Source organism: Hemiscyllium ocellatum, chromosome 19 (assembly GCF_020745735.1).
Source record: "Hemiscyllium ocellatum isolate sHemOce1 chromosome 19, sHemOce1.pat.X.cur, whole genome shotgun sequence".
NCBI classification, from domain to species: Eukaryota; Metazoa; Chordata; class Chondrichthyes; order Orectolobiformes; family Hemiscylliidae; genus Hemiscyllium; species Hemiscyllium ocellatum.
The window spans coordinates 3,618,696-3,645,706 of NC_083419.1; positions in this window are offsets into that span (position 1 = coordinate 3,618,696).

Genomic DNA, 27,011 nt, shown 5'->3' on the forward strand with positions numbered 1-27,011 from the left:
GTGTTTGTTATGATGAGTGCAAGAGGAAAATCTATGGCAACACACCTCTCTCAATTTCCAAATGTTTAATTATATTAGAGCAGAGTTACCCCTTCTCATTATCTGGGGTATAATATGCTCCAAATATAAAGAAGAGAAAAATCAGTTGACCTTTATCACATGGAGAAAAATTAGGCAGATTTTATTAAGCAATTAAATATTTAATCAGTTAGGATTATGTACATTACTTTTGAAGATTGCATATTGCCCTTGTTACATTAAAGCATATCACACACTTAACCATATCTGTTTGCCTTCAGTGATAGCATATGGTTAACATCATAGTAAGTGATTGAGTTGTGTGACTTTATGACATAGCCTCTTTCCCCTGTAAACTATTAGAGTGTTTGCAAATATCAGCAACAATTATTTGCCCAATACAAGAAGAATAAATAATATTTGTTTGTGTAAGTGAGATTTGATAGGCTCCTGGTTTAATAATCTACCTGTAAGCATGTGGCTGTTAAAATGGAAGATCAGGAGCCAAGGTCAACTTGGAATGATTGGACCAGACCTTGTTGAGCAATTGGTGAACCAATAATGATAAAAGAATCTGTGGCAACTTGAGATCTATTGCATAAATGTTCACATTGATGACTCTTAGTTGGTTTTGATGATACCATTTCATACAGCCCTGCAGCACAAGAGGCCACTCAATCTAGGCTGCGATTGTTCAGTTTTTAGAACCGTTGTAAAGTTATAACCCAGAAAGAGGCCATTGAATATATTAAAGGGAGACAATGATGAAGTGGTAACATCTTTGGACTAATAATCCAGGTGTGGGGAAAGGATTTGAATCCCACCCATCACAGAAGGCAAAATTTGAATTTTGTAAAAACTGGATCACTGACAGAGGTATAGAGGATTTCCAATATGGAAAGAGGCTCTTCAGCCCCCATGTCCATGTTGGTCATCAAACATCCATCTATTCTAATCCAATTTTCCAGCTGATGGCCTATAGACTTGTATGCTAGTGCTGAGTTCTGAGGAAGGGTCACCGGACCCAAAACGTTAACTCTGATTTCACAGATGCTGCCAGACCTTCTGAGCTTTTCCAGCAATTTCTGTTTTTGCTTGTGACTTATATACTCAGATGGTTCAAATGTTCATCTAAATATTTCTTCAATGGATGTAGGTTTGTCCACTGAGTTGGAAGGTTCATTTTCAGAAGTTTCATCACCATACGAGGTAACATCTTCAGTGAGCCTCCAGACGAAACTCTGCTGGTGTTTCCTGCTTTCTATTTGTATGTTTGGGTTTCCTTGGGTTGGTGATGTCATTTCCTGAGATGACATAATTTCCTGTGGTAATGTTATTTCTTGTTCCTTTTCTCAGGGGATGGTAAATGGGGTCCAAGTCAACGTGTTTGTTAATAGACTTCCACTTGGAATCCCATGCTTCTAGGAATTCTCGTGTGTGTTTCTGTTTAGCTTGTCCTAGGATGGATGTGTTGTCCCAGTCAAAGTAGTGTCCTTCCTCATCCATATGTAAGGATACTAGTGAGTGAACCTCACTGGTATCTCATAGAACCTCAACATGAGCTACAAATCTTCTCAAAACTTGCTAATTTGTTCAAAGCCTTGAAGCTTCCTATCTCTGCCACCAAGAGAAAGTGAGGTCTGCAGATGCTGGAGATCAGAGCTGAAAATGTGTTGTTGGAAAAGCACAGCAGGTCAGGCAGCATCCCAGGAACAGGAAATTCGACGTTTCGGGCATAAGTTCCTGATGAAGGGCTTATGCCCGAAACATCGAATTTCCTGTTCTTTGGATGCTGCCTGACCTGCTGTGCTTTTCCAGCAACACATTTTCAGCTTTTTATCTCTGCCACCAATTCAGGCAGTGAGTTCCAGATACCTATTACACTCTGGATGAAAACAGTTATCCTCAAATTCCCTCTAAACCCTGTGCTCCTTATCTCAAATCAGTGCCCCCCAATAATTGACCTCTCTACTAAATAACTATCCTGTCTATGCTCCCCCATACTTTGTGCACTTCAATCAGAGCCCCTTCAGCTTTCTCTGCTCTAAAGAAAATAACTCCAATCTCTCTTCTCAGCTCCAGCCCAGACAACATCCTGGTGAATCTCTTCTGTGGTGCAATTTCTCTTGTGAAATCACATCCTTCCTATAGTGTGGGAATCAATCTGCCCTGGCTGTGTCCCAACCAACACTATCTACAGCTCCATCAAAACCTTCTGGTGTTCAATATTGTATTTTCTGACAGCCGATTAAAATGAGAAAAGGCTGTGGAAGGATTTGCTGCACTTTTAGGAACAGGTTACCGTAACTCTTTGTGTGTGGGGTTTACACTGCTGCATTATTCAAGCAGTGATGGGTGGAATGTTTGTCAGTGACACAGCCACTAGGGTGTGTCTGGCTGCACCGTAAGATTCGGCTGGCAACAAATATTGTCACAATGATTGGTTTGTGCAATTGTGACCAGATGTGGATGTCAAAGGTCATCCTCTTAAGCCACTGCTCCCCGGTAGTTGGTCTCTCCACTCCCCAGTGGAAATAGGTCTTCTCTGTTCACTTTCCCCAAGTCCTTCATTTATTTTTCATCTTAATTAAGGTGACATGGTGGCTCAGTGGTTAGCACTGCTGTGTCACAGCACCAGGGACCCGGGTTTGATTCCAACCTTGGGTGACTCTCTGAGTAGAGTTTGCACATTCTCCCCGTGTCTGCATGGGTTTCCTCCCACAATCCAAAGATGTGCAGGTTAGGGTGAATTAGCCATACTTAATTGCCCATAGTGTTCAGGGATGTACAGGCTAGGTGCATTAGACATGGTTAAGTGCAGGGGAATGGGTCTGGGTGGGTTTCTCTTCGGAGGGTTGGTATGGACTAGTTGGACCGTAGGGCCTGTTTCCACACTGTAGGGAATCTAATTAATTAAGTGACCCACCAACCTCCTTCGTTCTAAGTAGAATAAGGCAGAAGTGGGTACTGCAGATTAGAGTCAAGGTTAGAGTGGTGCTGGAAAAGCACAGCAGGTCAAGCAGCATTCAAAGTGCAGGAACATTGATGTTTTGGGCAAAAGCCCTTCATCAGGAAGCATTCCTGATGAAGGGCTGTTGCCCGAAACGTCGATTTTCCTGCTCCTCAGATGCTGCCGGATCTGTTGTTCATTTCCAGCATAGTGGGCGGCACAGTGGCACAGTGGTTAGCACTGCTGCCTCACAGCGCCTGAGATCCGGGTTCAATTCCTGACTCAGGCGACTGACTGTGTGGAGTTTGCACGTTCTCCCCGTGTCTGCGTGGGTTTCCTCCGGGTGCTCCGGTTTCCTCCCACAGTCCAAAGATGTGCGGGTCAGGTGAATTGGCCATGCTAAATTGCCCGTAGTGTTAGGTAAGGGGTAAATGTAGGGGTATGGGTGGGTTGCGCTTCGGCTGGTCGGTGTGGACTTGTTGGGCCGAAGGGCCTGTTTCCACTCTGTAAGTCTGATCTAATCTAATCTAAACCTACTACTGTAATCTTGATTCTAAATGGAATAACCCCAGTCTATACAATTTTTGCTCATTGCAATTTTCAAGCCTAGCAGCACTTTTACAATTCTACTCTATACTCTCTCTAGAACTTCCTGTAATATAATAACTAGAATTGTCCACAAAACTCTAGCTGTGGCCTAACCCGGTTCTGATCTAGTTCTAGCACTACATCTCTTTTCTTATAATTAATACCTCGGCCAATGAAGGAAAACATCTCTTCTCTCTTCTTCCCCATCTTATCTATCTGTCCTTCCACTGTCAGGGACCCATGGGCATGTACTTTCTCACGTCCTCTACCCCTCCTGTATTCACTTGCAAAGCTTGTCCACCCCAAATGCATAATCTCACACTTCTCTGGATCGAATTCATTTTGCCACTTTTCTGCCCACCAACCAATCATTAATGTTTCCTGCAGGCAACACCCATCTTCTTCACTATCAACAAACGGTCATGTTTTGTGTTGTGTGCAAATCTCCCGAGGGTATAAGAGCTATGGAGTAAATGCCGAAACATGGAGCTGAGTTGGAGGCCAGGGATGATCTCATTGAGCTGAACAGCTCTAAGAGACTAAATAACCTCCTGTGTTCCAAATTTTTACTCATTCTCTTTTCCAACCTGGATGGCTTTGATAAGTTATTGAAAGGCAAAGTGCTAATTCCTCTCCTCTCCCCCTTCTCAATTGTCTCTTCTCAGCCAACTTCCCGTCCATCTCCTTACCTCTGAGCTCTCCCCTCCTCTCTCTCCTGCCTTTTGCCCTCCTCAAGCCACTCTTTTCTATGCTTCCTTGCTCCCCTGTCAGCCCGTCCTCACTCCCCCCCTCTCTCCACTCTACCATCTCTCCATGATCTCTCCCTGATCCATGCTTCCTCTTTCCCCAAATCTCTTCCTCCTTTCTCCCCTCCTCCTTCCCCTCTCTCCTCTTTTCTCCCTTTTCTTGCATCTCTGCTCTTACTCTCTCCCCATTCTCATCCATCCTCTCCCAATTTTTCCCTATCACCCCTTCCCCATTCCCTACTTTCCATTTTGCTCCCCTCCTCGTATAATTGCCTCTCCTCACTATCCCTTTCTCTCTTCTCTTCTTCCCCCTCCCTTGCTGCTTTAACCCCCTCTCCACCTCCTACTCTGTCCTCTTTCCCTTCACTCCCATTTCTTCTTTCTCTCCTTTCCTGCTCTCTGTCTCACCTCTCACCTCTCCCTTCCTTGCTCCCTCTTCTCTCTCCCTACTTTTTCCGTCTCCCTCCTTTCTCCTTCCTGCATTCACCTTTTGCCAATGTTCTAAGCCCCCTCCTCTGCATCCTATGCTCTATTGTTTCAGGGACGTTTGCAACTGCATGTTTACACCTGACAGTCCTGTAAACTCCAAATGGGAGGCAGGTAAAAAAGCTACAAACCTACAAATATTAGAGTAGGGACAAAACATTTGGAGGAAGAAAGTAATTACAGTTTGAAACAGGATTGATCAAAGTGAAAATGTAAAACCTTTTCAGTTGAAAGAGCATGTCAGGAGTCTAAGCCTCTGCTTCAGAGTACTGACTGGATTATCAGAGCCCGCCTGTAGTATAGACGATTAAAAGTGGCATTGAATTACAATTATAAAAGCAAACAAACAGCAAGACATTGATCGGTGATTAATAAAGGCAGCTGTTGTTTACTGTGCAAATCTGTAAAAGAGCTCATTGCATTCAGTGAACCAGGGAGTCACCTTTCACAATGTGCCTTGTTATTGGTGCATTGTGCCCAATAATCATAGCAATATTGAAGAATAATAGCATGTAATTTGTTTAGATTCCCTTATCAGTTTTAATCTGCTAGTCTGCAGCCATTCATGCTGGGAGTGGCCACAGAGAGCGAGAGAGGTAAAAAACCACATCTGATGTTAAGACTTGTCAGCATTTTCTTTTTCCACATTTTGGAAGATTAAGAAAGAAAAGCGAAAGGCTGTTTGCAGCTGTAAAGGTGTACACAGCTGGAGCGGTGCCCATAATAACAACAGAGCGGGGGGCACTCACTGAACCAGAGATCAGTCATTCTACATGTCACAGCCTTGGCATTGGAGCATGCACTGGGAACGAGTGCAGCTACTTAGTACGGAGGTGGATGGAGACAAGGGCTAATCTTATATTTACAGAGCTCAATCTAGCCAGTGAGGTACCTGACCCAGTGTAATCACAACTGTAATGTAGCAGGTTCCAAATCCGTAATGTAGCAGAGTCACCAACCAGAGATGAAAGGGTGTGTCATAGTTGTAATGTCACTGGACTAACCATCCACAATGGCCAGGCTAATGGACAGAAGCTCAAATCTTCTGGTGAAATTTGCATTTGATCATTAACATCGGGAATTGAAAGTGAATCTCAGTCATCGTGGCCTTGCCTATTATCATTGATCATCCTACAAACTCCCCGATATCACAAATGTCCCTCCAGATCAGGAAACTGCTGTCCTTACCTGGTCTGATACAAAAAAACTGCAGATGCTGGAATCTAGGTAGACATGCAGGAGGCTGGGGGAACACAGCAAGGCAGGCAGCATCAGGAGGAGAGGGACACAGCAAGGCAGGCAGCATCAGGAGGAGAGGGACACAGCAAGGCAGGCAGCATCAGGAGGGAGAGGGAACACAGCAAGGCAGGCAGCATCAGGAGGGAGAGGGAACACAGCAAGGCAGGCAGCATCAGGAGGGAGAGGGACACAGCAAGGCAGGCAGCATCAGGAGGGAGAGGGAACACAACAAGGCAGGCAGCATCAGGAGGGAGAGGGAACACAGCAAGGCAGGCAGCATCAGGAGGGAGAGTGACGCAGCAAGGCAGGCAGCATCAGGAGGGAGAGGGACACAGCAAGGCAGGCAGCATCAGGAGGCTGGGGGAACACAGCAAGGCAGGCAGCATCAGGAGGGAGAGGGAACACAGCAAGGCAGGCAGTATCAGGAGGGAGAGGGACACAGCAAGGCAGGCAGCATCAGGAGGCTGGGGGAACACAGCAAGGCAGGCAGCATCAGGAGGGAGAGGGAACACAGCAAGGCAGGCAGTATCAGGAGGGAGAGTGACGCAGCAAGGAAGGCAGTATCAGGAGGGAGAGTGACGCAGCAAGGCAGGCAGCATCAGGAGGGAGAGGGACACAGCAAGGCAGGCAGCATCAGGAGTCTAGGGGACACAGCAAGGCAGGCAGCATCAGGAGGGAGAGGGAACACAGCAAGGCAGGCAGTATCAGGAGGGAGAGTGACGCAGCAAGGAAGGCAGTATCAGGAGGGAGAGTGACGCAGCAAGGCAGGCAGCATCAGGAGGGAGTGGGACACAGCAAGGCAGGCAGCATCAGGAGGGAGAGGGACACAGCAAGGCAGGCAGCATCAGGAGTCTAGGGGACACAGCAAGGCAGGCAGCATCAGGAGGGAGAGGGACATAGCAAAGCAAGCAGCATCAGGAGGCTGGGGGAACACAGCAAGGCAGGCAGCATCAGGAGGGAGAGGGAACATAGCAAGGCAGGTAGCATCAGGAGGGAGAGGGACACAGCAAGGCAGGCAGCATCAGGAGGGAGAGGGACACAGCAAGGCAGGCAGTATCTGGAGGCTGGGACTCCACACAGTCGCCCAAGGCTGGAATCAAACCCGGGTTCCTGGTGCTGTGAGGCAGCAGTGTTAACCACTGAGTCACCATGCTGCCCCAAATGACGGACTCTACAGTTAATGATATAGGCAGCTGAAGGTATAATCACTTGACATAGTGAAGACATTTGGGAACATGCAAGATTTGGAGGAATGTAGAGATCTTGGAGAGTTGTGAAGCAGGAGGGGGCTAAAGAGGGATATGGAAAAACAAGGCCTGGGAGGAATTTGATCATGAGAATCTTAAAATCACACTGTCGTTCAACCAGGGGCCAATGTAAGTCAGATATCAGAGGATTGATGACTGAATGGAATTTGGTATAAGTTGAGATGAGAGGAAGAGTGAATCCAACCAGCTCAAGTTTATAGAAGGTGGTATGTGTGAGGTTTGCTAAGAGAATATTTGAATGGTCCATGCTGGGGGTAACACAGCATATATTCAGGATTTTGATCAACACAATTTTAAGTTCAATTTATATTCTGTAATTTTGATTTTAAAAATGAGAGAAATGGTATTAGTTCAAGTTTGAGTTGGTCTTGGTGCCAAAAAGACTGGAAGCCTGTTTGCCTCATTTTAATGAGATTTTACAATGTTCAAAGTGAAGTCCATCAGTGCACTGTCTGAAAAGGAGAGTAGAGAGAAAACCTGTGCTGTTGCTTAGAGACAGAGATCCAGAGACACTTACAGGCAGAAACATGCAGAAGTGAGTTAAATATTCACCATGACGTTAAAGTAATATTAAGTTTAGTTAACAGTTTACTTTAGGCATCTCAGGGAGATACACTAGTTGTAACAAAAAAGCATCTAGGGAATGGACAGAAATTCACAGGATGAAAGCCAGTTACAGCCATGCCAACCTGAATAAGCAGCCTTCACATGGAGATGGTGATGAGTCCTCACTGGGGTTGAGTGTTTGTAAGGATATTGCTGGGATAAAAGAGGTTGTGGAAATTGGAATCCTTTTCTGGTGCTTGAACTGAAATCTTGCCAATCATTTGGTCTTGTGTCCTACAGTTCATTTTGTTTTCTGTCAGCAGTCACATGACACCAGGTTATAGTCCGATAGGTTGATTTGAAATCACAAGCTTTTGGAGCGCTGCCCCTTCATCACATGGAGTGAAGAGAAGCTCACAGGCACCGAGTTTATCGGCAGAGAGATCAAAAGATCATACAAATGGTATCAGTGGAGTGTTGACAGGCCGAACAATGAGTCTTTGCAGGTGATCAAAACTGTCAGACAGTGTGAGTAAAGTGTCAACAGCTAACTATCAAGTGACAGGATGATCCAATTAATTGAGGCAGAGAGATAGTTACAAAAAAAAGGTGGTGCTGGAAACAAACCAAATGGCTGGAAACACATGATAGGTTTAAGAGCCACATGCTGATGGTCTAACCAAAGTAACAAGTAACCCAAAATTGTACAAACTAATTCGGGTAGAGAGATCATAACAAGTTATGACGGTGATAGAGTCAAAACAGAACAGTAAGGAAGATGTATTGATACAAGACAGTGTGGTGGGGTTTCATATAGCATGACGTGAACCTAAGATCACAGTTGAGGCCATCCTCATGGGTATGGAATTTGGCCATCAGTTGCTGTCTTAGCGATTCTGCATTGTTGTATATCTCCAAGGCCACCTTGGAGGATGCTTACCCAAAGATTGGAGGCTGAATGTCCTTGACCGCTGAGGTGTTCCCCAACTGGGAGAGAACATTCCTGTCTGGCGATTGTTGTGCGGTGTCCATTTATCTGTTGTTGTAGCATCTCCATGGTCTTGCCAATGTACCACTCCTCAGGGCATCTTTGCCGGCAACATATGAGATCGACAAAGTTTGCTGAATCACATGAGTATTTGCCAAATACATGATGGGCGGTGTTTCTATGCATGACGGTACTAACTAAGTCAATGATCTGACATGTCTTGCAGAAGTTGTCGTGACAGGGTTGTGTGGTGCTATGGTTGATGTTATCCTGAAGGCTGGGTAGTTTGCTGTGAAAGATGGTCTGTTTAACGTTTGGTGGTTCATTGAAGGTGAGAAGTGGAGGCGTAGGGATGATCTTGGCGAGATGTTCGTCATCATCGATGACATGTTAAAGGTTGTGGAGAACATGGTGTTCTGAGGAATGGTCAATGGATCCAAAATGTAACTCTGATTTCTCACCACAGATGCTGTCAGACCTGCTGAGCTTTTCCAGCAATTTCTGTTTTTGTTTCTAATTTACAGCATCTGTGGTTCTTTCATTTTTTATTTATTAACTGGCTCCATGGTTTTTAAAAAAGTTAGGGTCTACCAAGCCAGATTGCCAACTGGCCAGTCATGACATCAACCGTGATCATAACAACTTCAATAAGACAACATTGGATAGTTTCCAGAATAATGAAAGTATTTTTCATCCAGCTTCTTTCTCTGAGGAACTGTACAAAATGCAAGCCCATTGTGATGAATGATTTGATCTAGGGGTACTCAGGATGCCTGAAACTGGCACTGAATGAGATTAAAATATCTTCAGCTCCAGTGTGGACATAGAAACATAGAAAATGGGAATAGGAATAGGGCAAATGATCCTTTGAGCTTGCTCTGCCTTTCAATATGATCATGGCTGATCATTGATCATCCAACACAATACCCTGTTGCTGCCTTCTCCCCCAACTCTTTGATGCCTTTAGCCCTAAGAACGAAATCTATCACGTGGGTGTGTATGGCTTTGAAAGGTACAACCACAAATTTTGAAATTGAGAGAACAGATATTTAAGTATACTTTACTGGGCATGCTACATAAAGTCAACCTCCCGTGGCGGTATGTTTGAAAATGTAAAACCTACAATTAGCAATTTCATATCATCAGTGGCCCCGAATACAAAGCTTGTTTCAGTCGGTGTATGACATGAACAAAGGGACAACATTGTAGGAATTCTAATGAGGTGAAAGACGATATAAGGAATTAATTTCAAGAAATTCCATCAAGGCAATTTCAGACAATGTGGCGGCATGAATTGATGTTTTCTGTTTTGTTTTGATAAAAGAATATATTTTTTTTAAAAATGCACAAATCATAAACATCTGTGCAGCAGAAGAGATGCTCCTATGTATTGTTGCTTCATATCATTGACTGTAAAGATTTCTGAAACTGTTGTGTTAAATACGTTATACATTTGTTATTCATGGGTGAGGAAATGAGAGAGCAGGATTATTCTTTGCTTCGATGTCAGCTAGGACCCAGCTGATCAGAAGGTTGTGATTCAAGGCCCTCTTTTACCAGGATGTTGCCTGGTATCTACCAGGATGTTGCCTGTTACTACCAGGATGTTGCCTGGTATGGTAGGAAGATCGTATGAGGAAAGGCTGATGCACATGGGGCTGTTTTCATTGGAGAAAAGAAGGTTTAGGGGTGACTTGATAGAGGTGTACAAGATGATTAGGGGTTTAGATAGGGTTGACTATGAGAACCTTTTTCCACATATGGAGTCAGCTATTACGAGGGGGCATAGCTTTAAATTAAGGGGTGGTAGGTATAGGACAGATTTTAGGGGTAGATTCTTTACTCAGCGAGTTGAGTGTTCATGGAATGCCCTGCCAGTAGCAGTGGTGGACTCTCCCTCTTTATGGGCATTTAAACGGGCATTGGATAGGCATATGGAGGAAAGTGGGCTAGTGTAGGTTAGGTGGGCTTGGATCGGCGCAACATCGAGGGCCAAAGGGCCTGTACTGTGCTGTATTTTTCTATGTTCTATGTTCTCTCCAAAGATCTGGTCTTTTTTTAATGCATGGGATGTATGTATCACTGGCTGGGCCAGCATTTATAACCCATCTCTTGATGCCCCTATTAGAGGAACAGAGATCTATTTTGAGGTCCGGATGGTTTTGGAGTGGAACTTGCAGGGGATGGTGTTCCCATGTTTCTGCTGCCCTTGTCTTTGTAGATGGAAGTGGTCATGGGTTTAGAAGGTGCTGTCTAAGGATCTTTGCGTCTTGCAGATGGTACGCACTGCTTCTACCTAGCATTGATAGTGGAGGGAATGGAAGTGGATGTGGTGCCAATCAAGTGGGCTCCTTTGTCCTGGATGGTGTAAAGTTTCTGAAGTGTTGTTTAATCTGCACCCATCCAGGCAAGTGGGGAGCATTCCATCACACTCCATACTTGTGCCTTGTATATCGTGGACAGGCTTCGGGGAGTCAGAAGGTGAGTTGCTCGCTGCAGTATTCCTAGTCTCTGACCTGAGCTTGTAGTCACTGTGTTTATATGGTGAGTCCAGATCAGCTCCTAGACAATGGCAACCCCTAAGATATTGATTGTGGGGGATTCAATGTTGGTAACGTCATTGAGTCAAGGGCTGATGATTAAAATCTATCTTGTCGGAGATAGTCATTGCCTGGCATTTGTGTGGAGTGAATGTCATTTGTCACATTTTAGCCCAAATCTAATATTGTCTAGGTCTTGCTGCATTTGGACACGGATTGCTTCTACCAAGGTAATCTCGTTCCTTATTCTTGATCTTTCCACAAGATAGTGCCATCAGCACTATCAAATACTTATCATATTTTAAGCACATTGATCAGATGAACTTTCACTACTAACAGGAATTTCAGGCATGTTTATATACTCTTTTCTCATGTGGTATCTCTTTGAACCTCAGTATTGTTCTTGTCACTCTATTCCATTCCCACTTCAAAGCCATTGTCTCCTTCCTGAAGTGTGAGGTTTCTTGAGGTAGTGTCTCACATGATCTCTGTACAGCAGAAGCATCGCTCTCATTCTTCCATATTCCAGATGCCTAGAGATAAATTATTGTGTTTTTCTGTGAAGCAGAACAGTATCCATTGCCATTCTTAAAATATCTACATGTAGATTTCACAGGACCATAGAGTTATAAGCACAGAAAGAGGCAATTCTAGCCAGTGATCTGCACAGGAGTTTTAAGAATACCTCTTTCCTCAAGTTGAGACATTTCTTAAGACGATTCCTGCAGACCTGGCTCTCATAAATCACAGTGTATTATAGGATGCAGGAAGATGTTATTATTTTGAATCCTACAGTGGAAGGGACATGCCCAGGATATTTCCAACTGACCGTAAACATTGAAACATAGAAAAGAGAGCAGGAGTAGACCATTTGGCCCTTCGAGCCTGTTCTGCTAATCACCTGACACAGTACCACATTCCCACTTTCACCCCATATCCTTTGATCTCTTTAGAACACAAGAAAGCTCTGAAGAACAGAAGGATATTGGAGTGCTTGACTATAGATCGCCAAAGGTGGCAGGGCAGGTTAATAAAGCAGTGAAGAAGGCTTATCAGATACCTGCCTTTATTAGTGGCAGATGATAATCAGTGATTGTAAGAGCAGCAAGGTTATGTTGGAGCTGTACGGTACTTTGGTTAGGCCACGACTGGAGTACTGTGCACAGTTCTGGTCTTTGTGCTATCAGAAGGATGGGACTGCACTGGAAGGTGTTGCTGAGGAGATTCACCAGGATGTTGTCTGGGATGGAGCAGTTTAGTGATGAAGAGAGGCTGGATAAGTTGGGGCTGTTTTCTTTGGAGAAGAGAGGGTTGAGAGAGGACCTGGTAGAGGTATATAAGTTTATGAGAGGCATGGACAGGATGAATAGAAAGCAGCTGCTCCCTAGCTGAAGGGTCAGTAACAAGTGGGTATCATTTTAAGATGAAAGGCAGGAAGCTTAAAGGGGATTTGAGGCAAAGTGTTTACATTCAGAGGGTGATGGGGGTCTGGAATGCACTGTCTGGGAGGATGTTTGAGGCGGGAAATCTCACAAAAAGTACTTGGATTTGCCACTTGAAGTGTCAGAACATCCAAGGCTATGGGCCAAGTGCTGGAGTCTGAGACTTATGTTGACACTGTTCTGAGAGTGCAGAGTTGATGGACAAGTATGGTAGGATTCCATGATACACTGTATCTAACCCCTTCTTGGAAATATTCAATGTTTTGGCCTCGACTGTTTCTGTGGCAGAGAATTCCACAGGCTACCCACTTTCTACAGAAACATTATTCAGTTCAACATAATTTTTGGTGCCTAGCCCACCAGGAATGTTTTTAAGTGGTAGTCTCTCTCGATGTGACAAAGATTAGATTTGATTCCCTACAGTGTTGAAACGGGCCCTTCGGCCCAACAAGTCCACACCGACCCTCCAAAGAGTAACCGACCCAGATCTACTTCCCTCTGTCTAATGCACCTAACACTCTGGGCAAATTAGCATAACCAATTCACCCTGACCTGCACATCTTTGAACTGTGGGAGGAAACCAGAGCACCGAAAGGAAACCCACACAGATATGGGAGAATGTGCAAACTCCACACAGACAGTCACCTGAGGCTGGGATTGAACCCAGGTCCCTGGCACTGTGAGGCAGCAGTGCTAACCACTGAGCCACTGTTTTGAGCCCTGATTGAGCGTATGACCTGTCATCACCTGCTCATCATACTATCCTGCAGTAGAGTATTGACAACCTTCAGGTCTGGGATGTTGAAATGCTCTCCATTTGCTTGGATGAATGCAGCCCCAACAACACTTACAAAGCTCGAAATCAGCCAGGACAAAATAGCCTGCTGGATCAGCACCACATGTACATCTTCAATATTCACTTCCTCTACTACAACTTAGCAGCTCTGTGTTCCATTTATAAGATCCACTGCAGCAACTCACTAAGGCTCTTTAATCAGCACCTACCAAACCCATGACCATCCTATCTAGAAGGTACCGTCACTCTCACCATTCTGACCTAGAAATATATCACTATGTTGAATACCCATCCAATGGCATTGTGGGTCTACTTTTAGCACCTGAACTGCAGCAGTTCAAGAAGGCAGCTCATCCCCAACTTCTCAAGGGGCAACTAGGGACGGGTAACGTGACCCAGCCGCAGAGACCCAAGTCTATGAATTTAAAAAACGCTGATCCTAATGAATGGCTTCCTTGACCATTTCAGAAAATCAAACAAGGACTCTCTGTCTTGGTGTGGGACTTGTGCCACATATAGACTCCTGCTAATTAAATCCAGCACATTCCCTTATATAGAGGGCAATGTTGAATCAGTATTGTATTTATATAATGACAAACCATTTCTAGGTGCTTTTCCTGAAATGACCATCTAAACCCAAGTTCTTAAACTACAACTACAAGTTGAACATATGTACTCTAGAATTTTAGTCGAGTAGCAGAACCACTACAACTTATAACTGCTTGTAATATTTGTCATGAGGCCTTGCCAAACAGACATTAAGAGTGTTAAGCTTGTCAGAGCACCACAGCAATGAAGCTCTCTTCATTTATCAGCCCAGTGCTTCTTTTGTCTGGTTAATTTCCCATTGGAATCATTCAGCGTTCTAGCCAGGAGTTGATGAGCCCCTTTGCTTGTGTGATTATTTTCACTGGGCTGGTTGCATCTGCAATAAATCCAGGAGGATTTGTGAGCAAATGCAGAAAGATTAAAAAAAAGTAACCGGGTGAACTGATAAGGCGGCCAGTCCCTAGGAACAAAATACAAAAGCTTTCCATTATATGAAAGAAATGGAGTCGGTGACTCTCAATTGATTACAAACATTTTGATCATCTTTTGCCAGCTGTCCCTGAATTAGGAGCAGGGGCCGGAGTGAGGGATTGAATGGAAAGCAAGTGAATATCAGCTGACTGACTTGCTCACTGTATACCTGGGCTAGAACGCTGTTGTAGTGAAGTAGGAAACTTTCACGGATTGTGTAGCTTTAAATGGAACCCATTTCTTTAAAGGTAGCATCCTTTTATTTACTTACAGCTTTAGCTGCTGACTTGCACAAAAGCAAACATCTGACTTTAAAGTTTAAGATGTCGATGGCCCCGTGATGGTCTAATAGGAAATATGATGCTTTCACTTTCAGACAGTTTCATGACCCTGCAGCCTCCTCACGATGTACCAGCAATTATTGCAGACAACTTGGTGATTCTTGGATGTTAGTTGTCATCAGCAAACTGGATTCTTTTAACCAAAAGAGAAAATGCTGAAAAATCTCAGCAGATCTAGCAGCATCTGTAAGGAGAGAAAAGAGCTAACGTTTCGAGTCCAACTGACCCTTTGTCAAAGCTCAAAGTGGATTCCTTTAAAGTTGTTCTCCTTAGAGCAGAAAAGTTCAAGCGTTCAAAACTCATGGAGAGTTTTGACAGTAAATAAGGTGAAACTGTTTCAGTGGCAAGCCAGTGCCAGTTTTAAGGTAAAATAAATGGGAGAGAAATGTGGAAATAAATTTGACAGTGAACATCCGAACCAGGAGCAGGAGGAGGCTAGTCAGCCTTTTGATCCTGCTCCACTGTCTAATACAATCACACCGTATCATCTCAGTCTCAGATCCATTTTGCTGCCAACTCCCCATAACTCTTTCACCCATTACTAATTGAAAATCTGTCCATCTCCTCCATAAATTTATTCAATGTCCCAGAGACCACCGCATTCTGGGGAAGTGAATGCCACAGATCCCCAACCCTTTAAGCATCTCGGTTTTAAATCTGCTACCCTTCATCCTAAAACTTTGCCTTCTCATTCTAGATTGCCTTACATGTACTTTGTCAATAGCCTTTAGTATCTGATTAGATCAATTAGATCCCCTTTTATACTTCTAAACTCCAGGCTAAACTGCTCAATCTTTCGTCATGAGACAAACCTTTCATCTCTAAAATAAACTTTCCTCTGAAGCAAACTTCCTCTGAACTGACTCCAGTGAAATTACCTCCTTTCTCAAACAAGGGACCAAAACTGTAAATAGTACTCCGGATGTAAAAACACCAGCGTATTCCACAATTACAATGACACTTTACTACTTTTATGCTCCACCCTTTAGCAATAAATGCCAAGTGACTTGTTATCATCTAGAGCACACTGTTTGAAAGAATGGTGGAAGCTGGTTCAATCGGAACTTTCAAAGAGAATTCAGTAAGTTCTTAAAAGGTGGAAAGAGCAGGTGAGAATGGAACCAATTGATGACATTTACAAGGAACTGGCACATAGGACCTTTTCTGGACCTGCTCATGGAGTTGCCAAGTTGGGCATTAATAGGTCCAGGCATCGGGCCCTGGAGTGGATCATTGTTGATGAATGTCTGCCCATCTTCCGCAGCTACTTTTCTTCCTTAATGTTGTTGGAGAGGGAACACTCAGTGTCCATCAATACCTTTAAAGAAAAATGGGCCCTCCAGTGGGTAGAGTGTCTTTTCTCTCCTTCCAAGTCAATTTAGATTTAGACCTCTTCCCCTCTTCCTCTGTCCCTCTCTCCCTACCTCTCCCACACGTTTAGTGTAATTGCATTGTTATTAAGGGGCTCTGTATGAAAATTGAAGAATTGAGTGATTTAATGACAGTGGTGAATAATTAAAATTGCTACAATTGATATGGTGATGGGAAAAGCAGCCTGATTGAGTGTGTTAGCATTTCCGAATATTAAAAAAAATGCTAGTACACGATCAATGGGCTGAACGACCTTTTTTGTGCAGTTCATTTTATGTTTCGGAGACTGGGTGCTTCTTTGGGATAGTAAGCTGAGTTAGGGCATTGATGGCACAGAATAACAGCTGGGAATCTAATGGAAACTATTATGGGTGGCACCGTGGCACAGTGGTTAGCACTGCTGCCTCACAGCGCCTGAGACCCAGGTTCAATTCCCGACTCAGGCGACTGACTGTGTGGAGTTTGCACGTTCTCCCCGTGTCTGCGTGGGTTTCCTCCGGGTGCTCCGGTTTCCTCCCACAGTCTAAAGATGTGCGGGTCAGGTGAATTGGTCATGCTAAATTGCCCGTAGTGTTAGGTAAGGGGTAAATGTCAGGGAATGGGTGGATTGCGCTTCGGCGGGTTGGTGTGGACTTGTTGGGCCGAAGGGCCTGTTTCCACACTGTAAGTAATCTAATCTAATCCATTTTTTTTTCATCACTGTCTTCAAAACCAGTCTACACATTCTCCTTGCTCTCCTAAACACTGAAAGAGCAGACTAACAAAGTCAGAATGTCAATCACCAACATGTCAACAATGTGCTGAGGCAGAGTTCCACTCACTCTGCACTCATTATTGGTGAAGCAATGACTTTGAAAAGTTCAGTGATATTTGAGCATTTTGTAAATGCCAAGTAATTCCATTGTTTGGACGCGGGGATGAGATTGGTCTCTGAAAAGCTCGCAGGTTTCCCTTCTCACGATTTTTTCTCTCTATCTTCCAGTTAACTTTTTGGAGAAATATTGCATTTTCAATGATGAGGAGTTGGCACGATACAAAAAGAAGTTTAAAGAGGTAAGTTGTGGTCTTCTCCAACAAAAATAGACAGAACAGTGCAAATAACATCTAGCTCAGTGTCCAGTTCAAACCTCCCTCCCTGATTGTATCTACAACAACAATTTGCATTTAGAGAGAGAAACATCCCGACATATTTGTTATGAACCAGCCCAGACTCCTTCGAAATATATTAAGGAGATAGTCTAGACCCTAACTTTTTCTTCTTTTAAAAGAAATTGCTGGGCATTGCGTTTCAGATGCAATTCGATCGGTCAAACTTCTAGCTTGAAGCATTTGAAACTTTATTCATACACTACAGTCAAAATACAACAAAATAACGAAGGTTTTGTAATAACTTAATATTACAAAAACCTAACAGAATGAGCGGTTATTTTATTATGAAACAGTAACTGTTCCAATATAGTAACATAACATCCATTAACACACCCTTGGCAAAGGCAAATTCAGTAAAAACGATTGTCTGACAATTAATTCTCCAGTCCAGGAGGAAAAGTATCAAGAGAAAACTCCTAGAGAGAGAGAGAGAGAGAGAGCAGCAGGATGAGATGTACTGTAGCTTTCAAATCCAGCTTCCAAACCCAACAACTGCTACTGAAAATTTAAAATTAACAATCCTGGTTCGACGGGAGCTCACCCCACTCATTCAGACTGCTTCTAATATTCCAGTTTAAAAAAAAAATCCAAGGCTGTTTACTTTATGGGTTCTCAATAGACAGCTAGTCACCTCTAACTTAAAACCTCTCTTTAAAAAAAAAGGACATACTTTGCAAAGCCATAGTACCATTACAGTATAGATGCTCTCTCAAACAAAACTTGACATCAAGTTTTGTATATGACCAAGTGATAGCTTTTAAAGAGCTTCTCAAAGGAGGAGAAAGAGAGGTGGAAGAGTTTCGGGAGGGAATTTCAGATCAAAATGGAGAGAACGTCACCAGGAATGAATAGGGCAATGGGGCAAAGCAGAAAGATAAGGCTGGTCACTCTTTTTACTTGGCACAGATTCCATGGGTCTGCACTTCCTGGAGATTTGAGGAATCAGAGGTGATCTTATTGAAACTTACAAAATTCTTCAGCATTCTGACAAAGGGTCATTGATCTCAAAAGATGAACTCTGTTTCTCTCTCCATTGCAGCTGCCAGACTTGCTGGGTTCCTGCAGCAATTTCTGATTTTATTTTAGGTTTTCATCACCTGCAATTCTTTATTTTTAATGCAAGATTCTTACAGGTAGGTATAGGATGGATGTTTTCTTTGGGTTGGGGATGGGAATGAGAACCAGGGAACGCATTCTCCAATTATAGAGTCATAGAGCAATGAAGATGTACAGCACGAAAACAGACCCTTCGGTCCAACTCATCCACTCAGACTAGTTATCCTAACCTAAGGTAGTTCCATTTGCCAACACTTGGCCCATAAGTGGACAGCAAAGAAGGTTCCCTCAGAGTACAACAGGATCTTGATCAGATGGGCCAATGGGCTAAGGAGTGGCAGATGGAGTTTAATTTAGGTAAATGCAAGGTGTTACCTTTTGGAAAAGGACATCAAAGTAGGACTTATACACTTAATGGTAAGGGCCTAGGGAATGTTGCTAAACAAAGAGACCTAAGAGTGCAAGTTCATAGCTCCTCGAAAGTGGATCGCAGGTAGATAAGATAGTGAAGAAGGCATTTTCTTTATTGATCAGAGCATTGAGTACAGGAGTTGGGAGGTTATATTGCAGCTGCACATGACATTGGTTAGGTCCCTTTTGGAATATTGTGTGCAATTCTGGTCTCCCTCCTATTGGAATGATGTTTTATATCTTTCCCCTCTCTCCTTAAAAATATGCCCTCTAGTTCTGGAATCCCCCATCACAGGGAAAAGACTTTGTCTATTTACCCTATCCATGCCCCTCATAATTTTATAAACCTCTGTTAAAGACACCCCTCAGACTCTGATGTTCCAGGGAAAACAACCTCAGCCTTTTCAGCCTCTCCCTGTAGCTCAAATCCTCCAACCCTGGCAACATCCTTGGACATCTTTTCTGAACTTTTTCAACCTTCACAACATCATTCCAATAGGAGGGAGACCAGAATTGCACACAATATTCCAAAAGGGACCTAATCAATGTCATGTATAGTTGCAATATAACCTCCTAACTCCTGTACTCAATGCTCTGATCAATAAAGGAAAGCATACCAAATGCCTTCTTCACTATCTTATCTGCCTGCGACTCCACTTTCAAGGAGCTATGAACTTGCACTCCTATGTCTCTTTGTTTAGCAACATTCCCCAGGCCCTTACCATTAAGTGTATAAGTCCTACTTTGATGTCCTTTTCCAAAATGTAACACCTTGCATTTACCTAAATTAAACTTCATCTGCCACTCCTCAGCCCATTGGCCCATCTGATCAAGATCCTGTTGTACTCTGAGGGAACTTTCTTCGCTGTCCACTACACCTCCAATTTTGGTGTCATCTGCAAACTGACTAACTATACCTCTTATGTTCACATCCAAATCATTTATATAAATGATGAAAAGTCATGGACCCAGCACTGATCCTTGTGGCACTCCACTGGTCACAAGCCTCCAGTCTGAAAAGCAAACCTTCACCATCACTCCCTACCTTCAAGCTAGTTCTATATATGAATAGCTAGTTCTTACTGTATTCCATGAGATATAACCTCGCTAAGCAGTCTCCCATGGGGAACTTCGTCAAATGCCTTACTGAAGTCCATATAGATCACATCCACCAGTCTGCCCTCAATCAAGTTTGTGAGACAAGATTTCCCATGCACCAAGCCATGCTGACTGTCCCTAATCAGTCCTTGCTTTTCCAAACACATGTAAATCCTGTACCTCAAGATTCCCTCCAACAACTTGCCCACCACAATGTCAGGCTCACTGGTCTATAGTTCCCTGGCTTGTCCTTACCACCTTTCTTAAATAGTGGCACCATGTTAGCCAACCTTCAGTCTTCCGGCACCTCACCTGTGACTATCGATGATACAAATATCTCAGCAAAAGTTCCAGGAATGACCTCCTTAGCTTCCCTCAGAGTTGTAGGGTACACCTGATCAGGTCCTTAATGGACAGTTCGATTTAGAACCGAGATGAGGAGACATTTCTTCACTCAGAGGTTGATGATGTAATATGTTAGAGTTAACCATTGTATTTATCCTGATATTTGTGTCGATGGTTCTTGATCTATTCCGCCTATTTCTTGTTAAGACTCCTTCCTGATTCCTTTTTTCCTGTCTCAATTGTCTTATAGATGGATAAAGATGATGATGGCTACTTGTCTTGTGCCGAACTAGTAATGGCTGTGAAAGAAATGGTCCTATTTGAGACACTCACTGATTCTGAAGAAATTTATATTTACAGGGTAAATGTATATTCAGCTGCTGAGAATGTTCTGTTTTATGTAATCATGGAGTCCTTCAGTCGCTGTGCTAACTTGAGGGTCCTTTCCTGGTTTTCCCTGTTCTGATGTCGAATTCTACCTTACAAGGCCCTGTCTGCGATGGGTCCATATTGATGCAAGTAGCCAAAAGTGAGGACTGCAGATGCTGGAAACCAGAGTTTAGATCAGGGTGGTGCTGAAAAAGCACAGCAGATCAGGCAGCATCCGAGGAGCAGGAAAATCGATGTTTCAGGCAAAAGCCCTTCATCAGCGTGCTGGCAGGTGTAGGGGTTACCTAAGTCAATCTAGGTTTAGGGAGTTTTGTTAAAGTCATTTATGAACAGAGACTCTTGGTGGAGTGTAATCCACAATTTAGTGTCATAACACAATCGCTATTTTTATGCCACTTTTACTCAATATTTTACTCAATTCTGGGTCTGCCAAGAATTATTCGAGCAACTAAATTATAGTTATCAGTCAGGCTCACAATGCTGCTGTCTCACGTCCAGGCGTTGTACCTTCTCAATTAAACAAAAACTTGGGGGGAAAACTGTTCCCTTGAATGTTCCCCAAGACATGTCTTGACCAATCAGAACCAACTTGCTTTCCTTGAATTGCAACAAAAGCTTTACAGTAATATTCCTCATAACGACACCCTAACCAATCTATGTCCACTCTCCACACCCTGTTTCTCATACCATATAAGTTATTGTTTCTTTTGAAATTTGATACTCTAGTATCTGGCCTGGTGCACAACTGAAAATATTTGACGGCATATCTTTTTTTCAATAAAACCTCCGGGTCCACAATGTTGCACCAGAACAAGGCAGTACTGAAATGGGACGACATTACTTAACAATGGGCCTGGAGTACCACGGGTGTTGAATTTCCTCATTTTTGGGCAATTCAGGATCTCCAAACTATTTACTCACTCTGGAGAGGACACTCCAGTTTTGGAATTGCTTCCATATCTGTAACAGAGGGTATTCACTCCCAATCTGCTGTGCTTTTCCAGCACCACACTCTCAACTCTGGAAGTGGTGTCCACCCTAGTCACAGAAAATGCTGCTGAGGTGGCCAGACAGTTAACTATCAGGCCAGAGCCCATTGTTCATGTGTTCAACAGCCTAAGGGTCATAGTTGGGACACCTCTGAATTAAATTGAACACTTTGAAAAGTGCATAATTCAGCCTGATGCATCACATTTAAAATATTAAATTTTGTTCCTGGAAAACCTCAGTCTGTGAATTTTTCAGAAAGAACATTGTAATTGTGAGCTTCATTCAAGGGTTGCTTAGTTTCTGCAGCCACATCTGATAATGGTATCGCTGTGCACATAACTCAGGAGTGTGATGGAATAAGCCCCATTTGCCAGGACAGGAACAGCTCCAACAGCACTCAAAGCTTGACACTGTAGTGGTTGTAAAGACGTCAACCAGGTGGACCTCATAGAATATGAGTTCCCTGATTTGTGCTGTTAATCTGGTCCATTCAGGAAGCCCTGGCTGACAGGTATAAACAGGAGTGTCAGAGATCCTGTTCACTTGGAGAGCTGGATTTGAGGGAGCTGGATCAGTGACAAGTACTATCCCCATGTAAATAAAGGGGGAGTTGGTGATGGGATACTGTGGAGTTATATCAGACACCATCCACCACAAAGCATCCTGCTTGATTGGCCCCTCATCTCCCACTTTCAAAATTCACTGTCTTCACCAACACACAGTGGAAGCAGTGTGTACCATCTACAAGGTACACTGCAAGAACTTAACAAGGTGCCTGTGACAGCAGCTTCTATACAGGACATTGGTGAGGCCACTTCTGGAGTACTGCGTACAGTTCTGGTTGCCTTGCTGTAGGAAGGATATGATTAAATTGGAGAGGGTGTAGAAAAAAATTCCAATGATGTTATTGTGACTGTGGGGCTTGGTTATAAGGAGAGGCTGGATAGGCTGAGACATTTTTTACTGGACCGTAGGATGTTGAGGAGTGACCTTGTAGAGTTTTATAAAATCATAGGGGGCATAGATAAGGTGAATAGCAAAGATATTTTTTCCATAGTAGAGGAGTTCAAAATTAGAGGACAAAATTTTAAGGTGATAGGAGGAAAATTTAAAAGGGACCTGAGGGGCAACGTTTTCACACAGGGGGTGGTGCGTATATGGAATGGGCAGCCAGAGGAAGTAGTAGATGCAGGTACAGTCACAACATTTAAAAGACATTTGGGCAGGTACATGTATAGTAATGGTTTAGAGGGATATGGGCCAAATGTTGTCAAATAAGACTAGTTTTGTTTGGGAAACTTGGTCAGCATAGACGAGTTGGGCTGAAGGGTCTGCTTCCATGCTGTTTGAATCTATGGCAGCAGGTACATGGGAACACTAGGCAAAAGTGAGGACTGCAGATGCTGGAAACCAAAATTTAGATCAGGGTGGTGCTGGAAAAGCACAGCAGGTCAGGCAGCATCCGAGGAGCAGGAAAATCAATGTTTCAGGCAAAAGCCCTTCAGCAGGATGCTGCTTGACCTGCTGTGCTTTTCCAGCACCACTCTGATCTAAACACGGGAACACTACCCCTTCCACATTCTTCGGCAAACCACTCACCGTCCTGGCTTGGAAATATATTTTCTGATCCATCAGAGTTGCTACAAACTCCCTACAAACTCCCTTCCTAAAGCACCGTGGACATACCTACACCATGTCAGCAGCAGCAGCAGGTCAAGAAGGCAGCTCACACCATGTTCAGAAATATGACGAGGAACAGATAATAAACCAGGGACAAGCTGGTAATACCTACTTGCTGGACTGAATTTAAAAAGTATACAGTGCCAGGTCTTATTTATGAAATTTCTATTGCAATTTTCCCAGGAGATATGAGTTTTTATATTGGTTCTCCCCAACCGCAGTGTTTTCAATTGTCACATTATTCCTTCAGATACTGGAAAGCCTGGATTGCCACTTCATCGATGGCTCGGTCAATTTCCAGCTGTTTGCAGTGACGGTTAGCCTGGCCCAGAAAATTACCGGCCTGGGGTAAGTTTGTGCTTGGATGTGCTCAGCATTGTGTATTAACTATTATATTGTGCACAATGGGTTAACACAGGAACAACTACATAAATGCAATTCCATTTTGAGTGACTGTCTGCCTTGGAGTTTGCATATTCTCCCCGTGTCTGCGTGGATTTCCTCTGGGTGCTCCGGTGTCCTCCCACAATCCAAAGATGTGCAGGCCAGGTGGATTGGCAATGGGAAATGCAGGGTTACAGGGATAAGGTAAGGGGTGGGTCTGGGTAAGAGGCTTTTCGGAGGATCAGTGTGACTCGATGAGTCAAATGTAGGGATTCTATGGTTCCATGATTCTACTGGATGGGTCAGAACCTGAGAATTCTACTGTGATTAACTCACATCCGGACTCCTTAAAGCCTGTCTACATCTATGCAACACAAGCCAGGAGTGTGATGGAGTATTCCCTACCTCCCAGGATGATTTTAGCTCCAACAACCCTCATTTATCCAACCTTTTCTGCATAACGTAAATGACAATGATGTGAGGATTAGTAATGGTCATGTCTTATCATTTAGACCATAACTGCCAAATTAAACAGTGGAAATCTGACATTTAATTCCTAAAAATACATCATGAATGGTTGCATGGAAGGTCATATTATTCTGGCAAAGTCACATTTTATTTAGGATAATCAGATGCATTTCACGATATACTGGTGTTGGTGTGGGCATTTGTGAATTGGGAGATGTGTCAAGAAATTGATACTGGATCTTCCCTCCCGGATTTCCAATTGAGGTGGTTTCCGAACCTGTCTCTTTTTGTCTGAATCTCCAGCTGTTGAGAATGTGTTTCGGCTCCAATTCTGTCCTGTCTTGGAATTAATCTGGAGAACCTGTCTGTGCTTTGTCAACATGCTGAGGTTATAGAAAAGCAGAGCTAATGTGAAAAGCTATCACAATTAGAGTTGGTGTGTTAAATCCATCCTAATTTTAACAGCTAATTCCTGCTTCTTTTAAAGGTGGCCAATCCTAAAATACTAATTTACAAGTGGCCATTAGTAACCAGTGGATGAGATTTGGCTGCATTGTTAAAATATCCTAATTTCAGCTGTAAATTGACAGCATTATTCCACGCTCAATAAATATTTCACAATAGATAGTTTGATAACTGTCATCCCTCAAACATTGGAGATCAAGTCTTGTTCCAAAGTCTTGAACACAAAACTCTACGCTGACTCCACTAGTCTTCATAGTGAAGGATGCTGTACTGTCGGAGATTCCATGTTTAAGATGAAATGTTAAAACCAAGGTCCTGTCCAATCTGTCAGGTAGATCTTAAGGATTCAATCTTATTATTTTAAAGAAACAGGACCTTCTACTGCTTTTGCTGTATCAAATGTTGTAAAAATATTTATTTTGACCCTGATTACACAGCAGCCTGTTTCCCTTGTTTGGTCCTCAATCCAAAATAGCAAGAAAGAAATGTAGTTGTCATGATAATCTGAGGAATGAGCAGGGGAAGGTGAGCAGGGCAAAAAGAGAGCCCCTTGAAAGCACCTTCACAGGCATGAAGAGTTGATATCCAAACACAACCAATCATCCAAGCTGCTCGCACTATCTATTGCCATCCCACCAAAGGCTGCTTATGGGTATAGATTGAGTCGATTAGGATTGTATTCACTGGAGTTTAGAAGAATGAGGGGGATCTCATAGAAATCTCTAAGATTCAAAAAGGAGTAGACAGGGCAGATGCAGGAAGGGTGTTCCTGAAGTTCAGAGCCAGAGTCCATCACTTAAGGATAAAGGGTAAATATTTTAGACTGAAATGAGGGGGAATGTCTTCATCCAGAGAGTGGGGAGCCTGTGGATCTCTCTGGCACAGAAAGTTGAGGCCAAACATTGTGTGTTTTGAAGAAGACAGTAGATATAGCTCTTGTGGCTAAAGGGATCAAGGGATATGGTGGGAGGGTGGGTTTAGGGTATTGAGCCCCAATAATCAGCCATAATCACAATGAAAGGCAGAGCTGGCTCGAAGGGCCGAATGGCCTACTCCTACTCCTAACTTCTACGTTTCTATGTTTGTACTATTTTCATTTTGAAACGAAAAAGCTGCAGATCAGAAGAATTTAAACAAGAAAATAAAAGAACATTACACAGCATGGGTGCAAATATCGGAAGTGTTTCTGTCTGCAATAACCTCTTTATGGATTGCTTAACTATTAGAGAGCTGTAAGGGGCTGGGAGTTGGGTTAACAATGGGTCAGATCATTGCTCACCCGTTGCTGTGCTCTCTGTCAGTTTAAAGGGAACACAATGAGAAAGACTGTTATAGTCATTTAGTACAGAAAAGGCCCCTCAGCCCATCTGGCCTCCACTACCTTACCAGGCAGCGCATTCCAGTTTCCTACATTTGTTCTGTCCTTTGGATACCCAAGCTAATGGTTCCTAAAGGAATACCATGGTTTGGGTGAAATTGGCAGAATTTGTCCCAAACATTGGATTCCTCACTCCATCTAGATGTGCAATGTCAATTTACTGTACTGTTCCAGTGTGATGTGGTTCACAAATTGTGGGTCAATTTTCTGTTATATCCCTTTATCCCATTGACCACTCAACCCTGAAGCAAAATACATTGGATGGTGTAAATTTGAATTAAAAGTTAAATTATCTAGTTTAGGAAGTAATACAACTGATGAACTCCAGCTGAGTAGATTAGATTTGTTCAAACAATTTTCCACCACATACTGATTTTTCATTTGCACTTGAACTTGCTTATCTTGGCTCAAACGATAAGGGTGATGTTTTATCCAGATAAATAGATGTTTTTCTGGTTGGCAATCAATGGCTAGTGGTGTTCCTCAGGGCTAAGTGTTGGGATCACAATTGTTTACAACTTACTAGGATGATTTAGAGTTGGGGACTAAGTGTAGTGTGTCAAAGTTCACAGATGACGCTAAGATGAGTGAGAGCAAAGTGTGCAGAAGACACTGAAAGTCTGTAGAGGAATGTACATAGATTAAGAGAATGGGCAGAGGTCTGGTAGATGGAGTAAAATGTTGGTAAATGTGAGGTACTCCATTTTGGTTAGAATAACAGCAAACTGGACTATTATTTAAATAATGAAAAATTGCAGCATGCTGCTCAGAGGGACCTGGATGTTCTTGTGTATGAATCACAAAAAGGTGGTTTGCAGATGCAGCAGGTAATTAAGAAGGCAAATGGAATATTGTTCT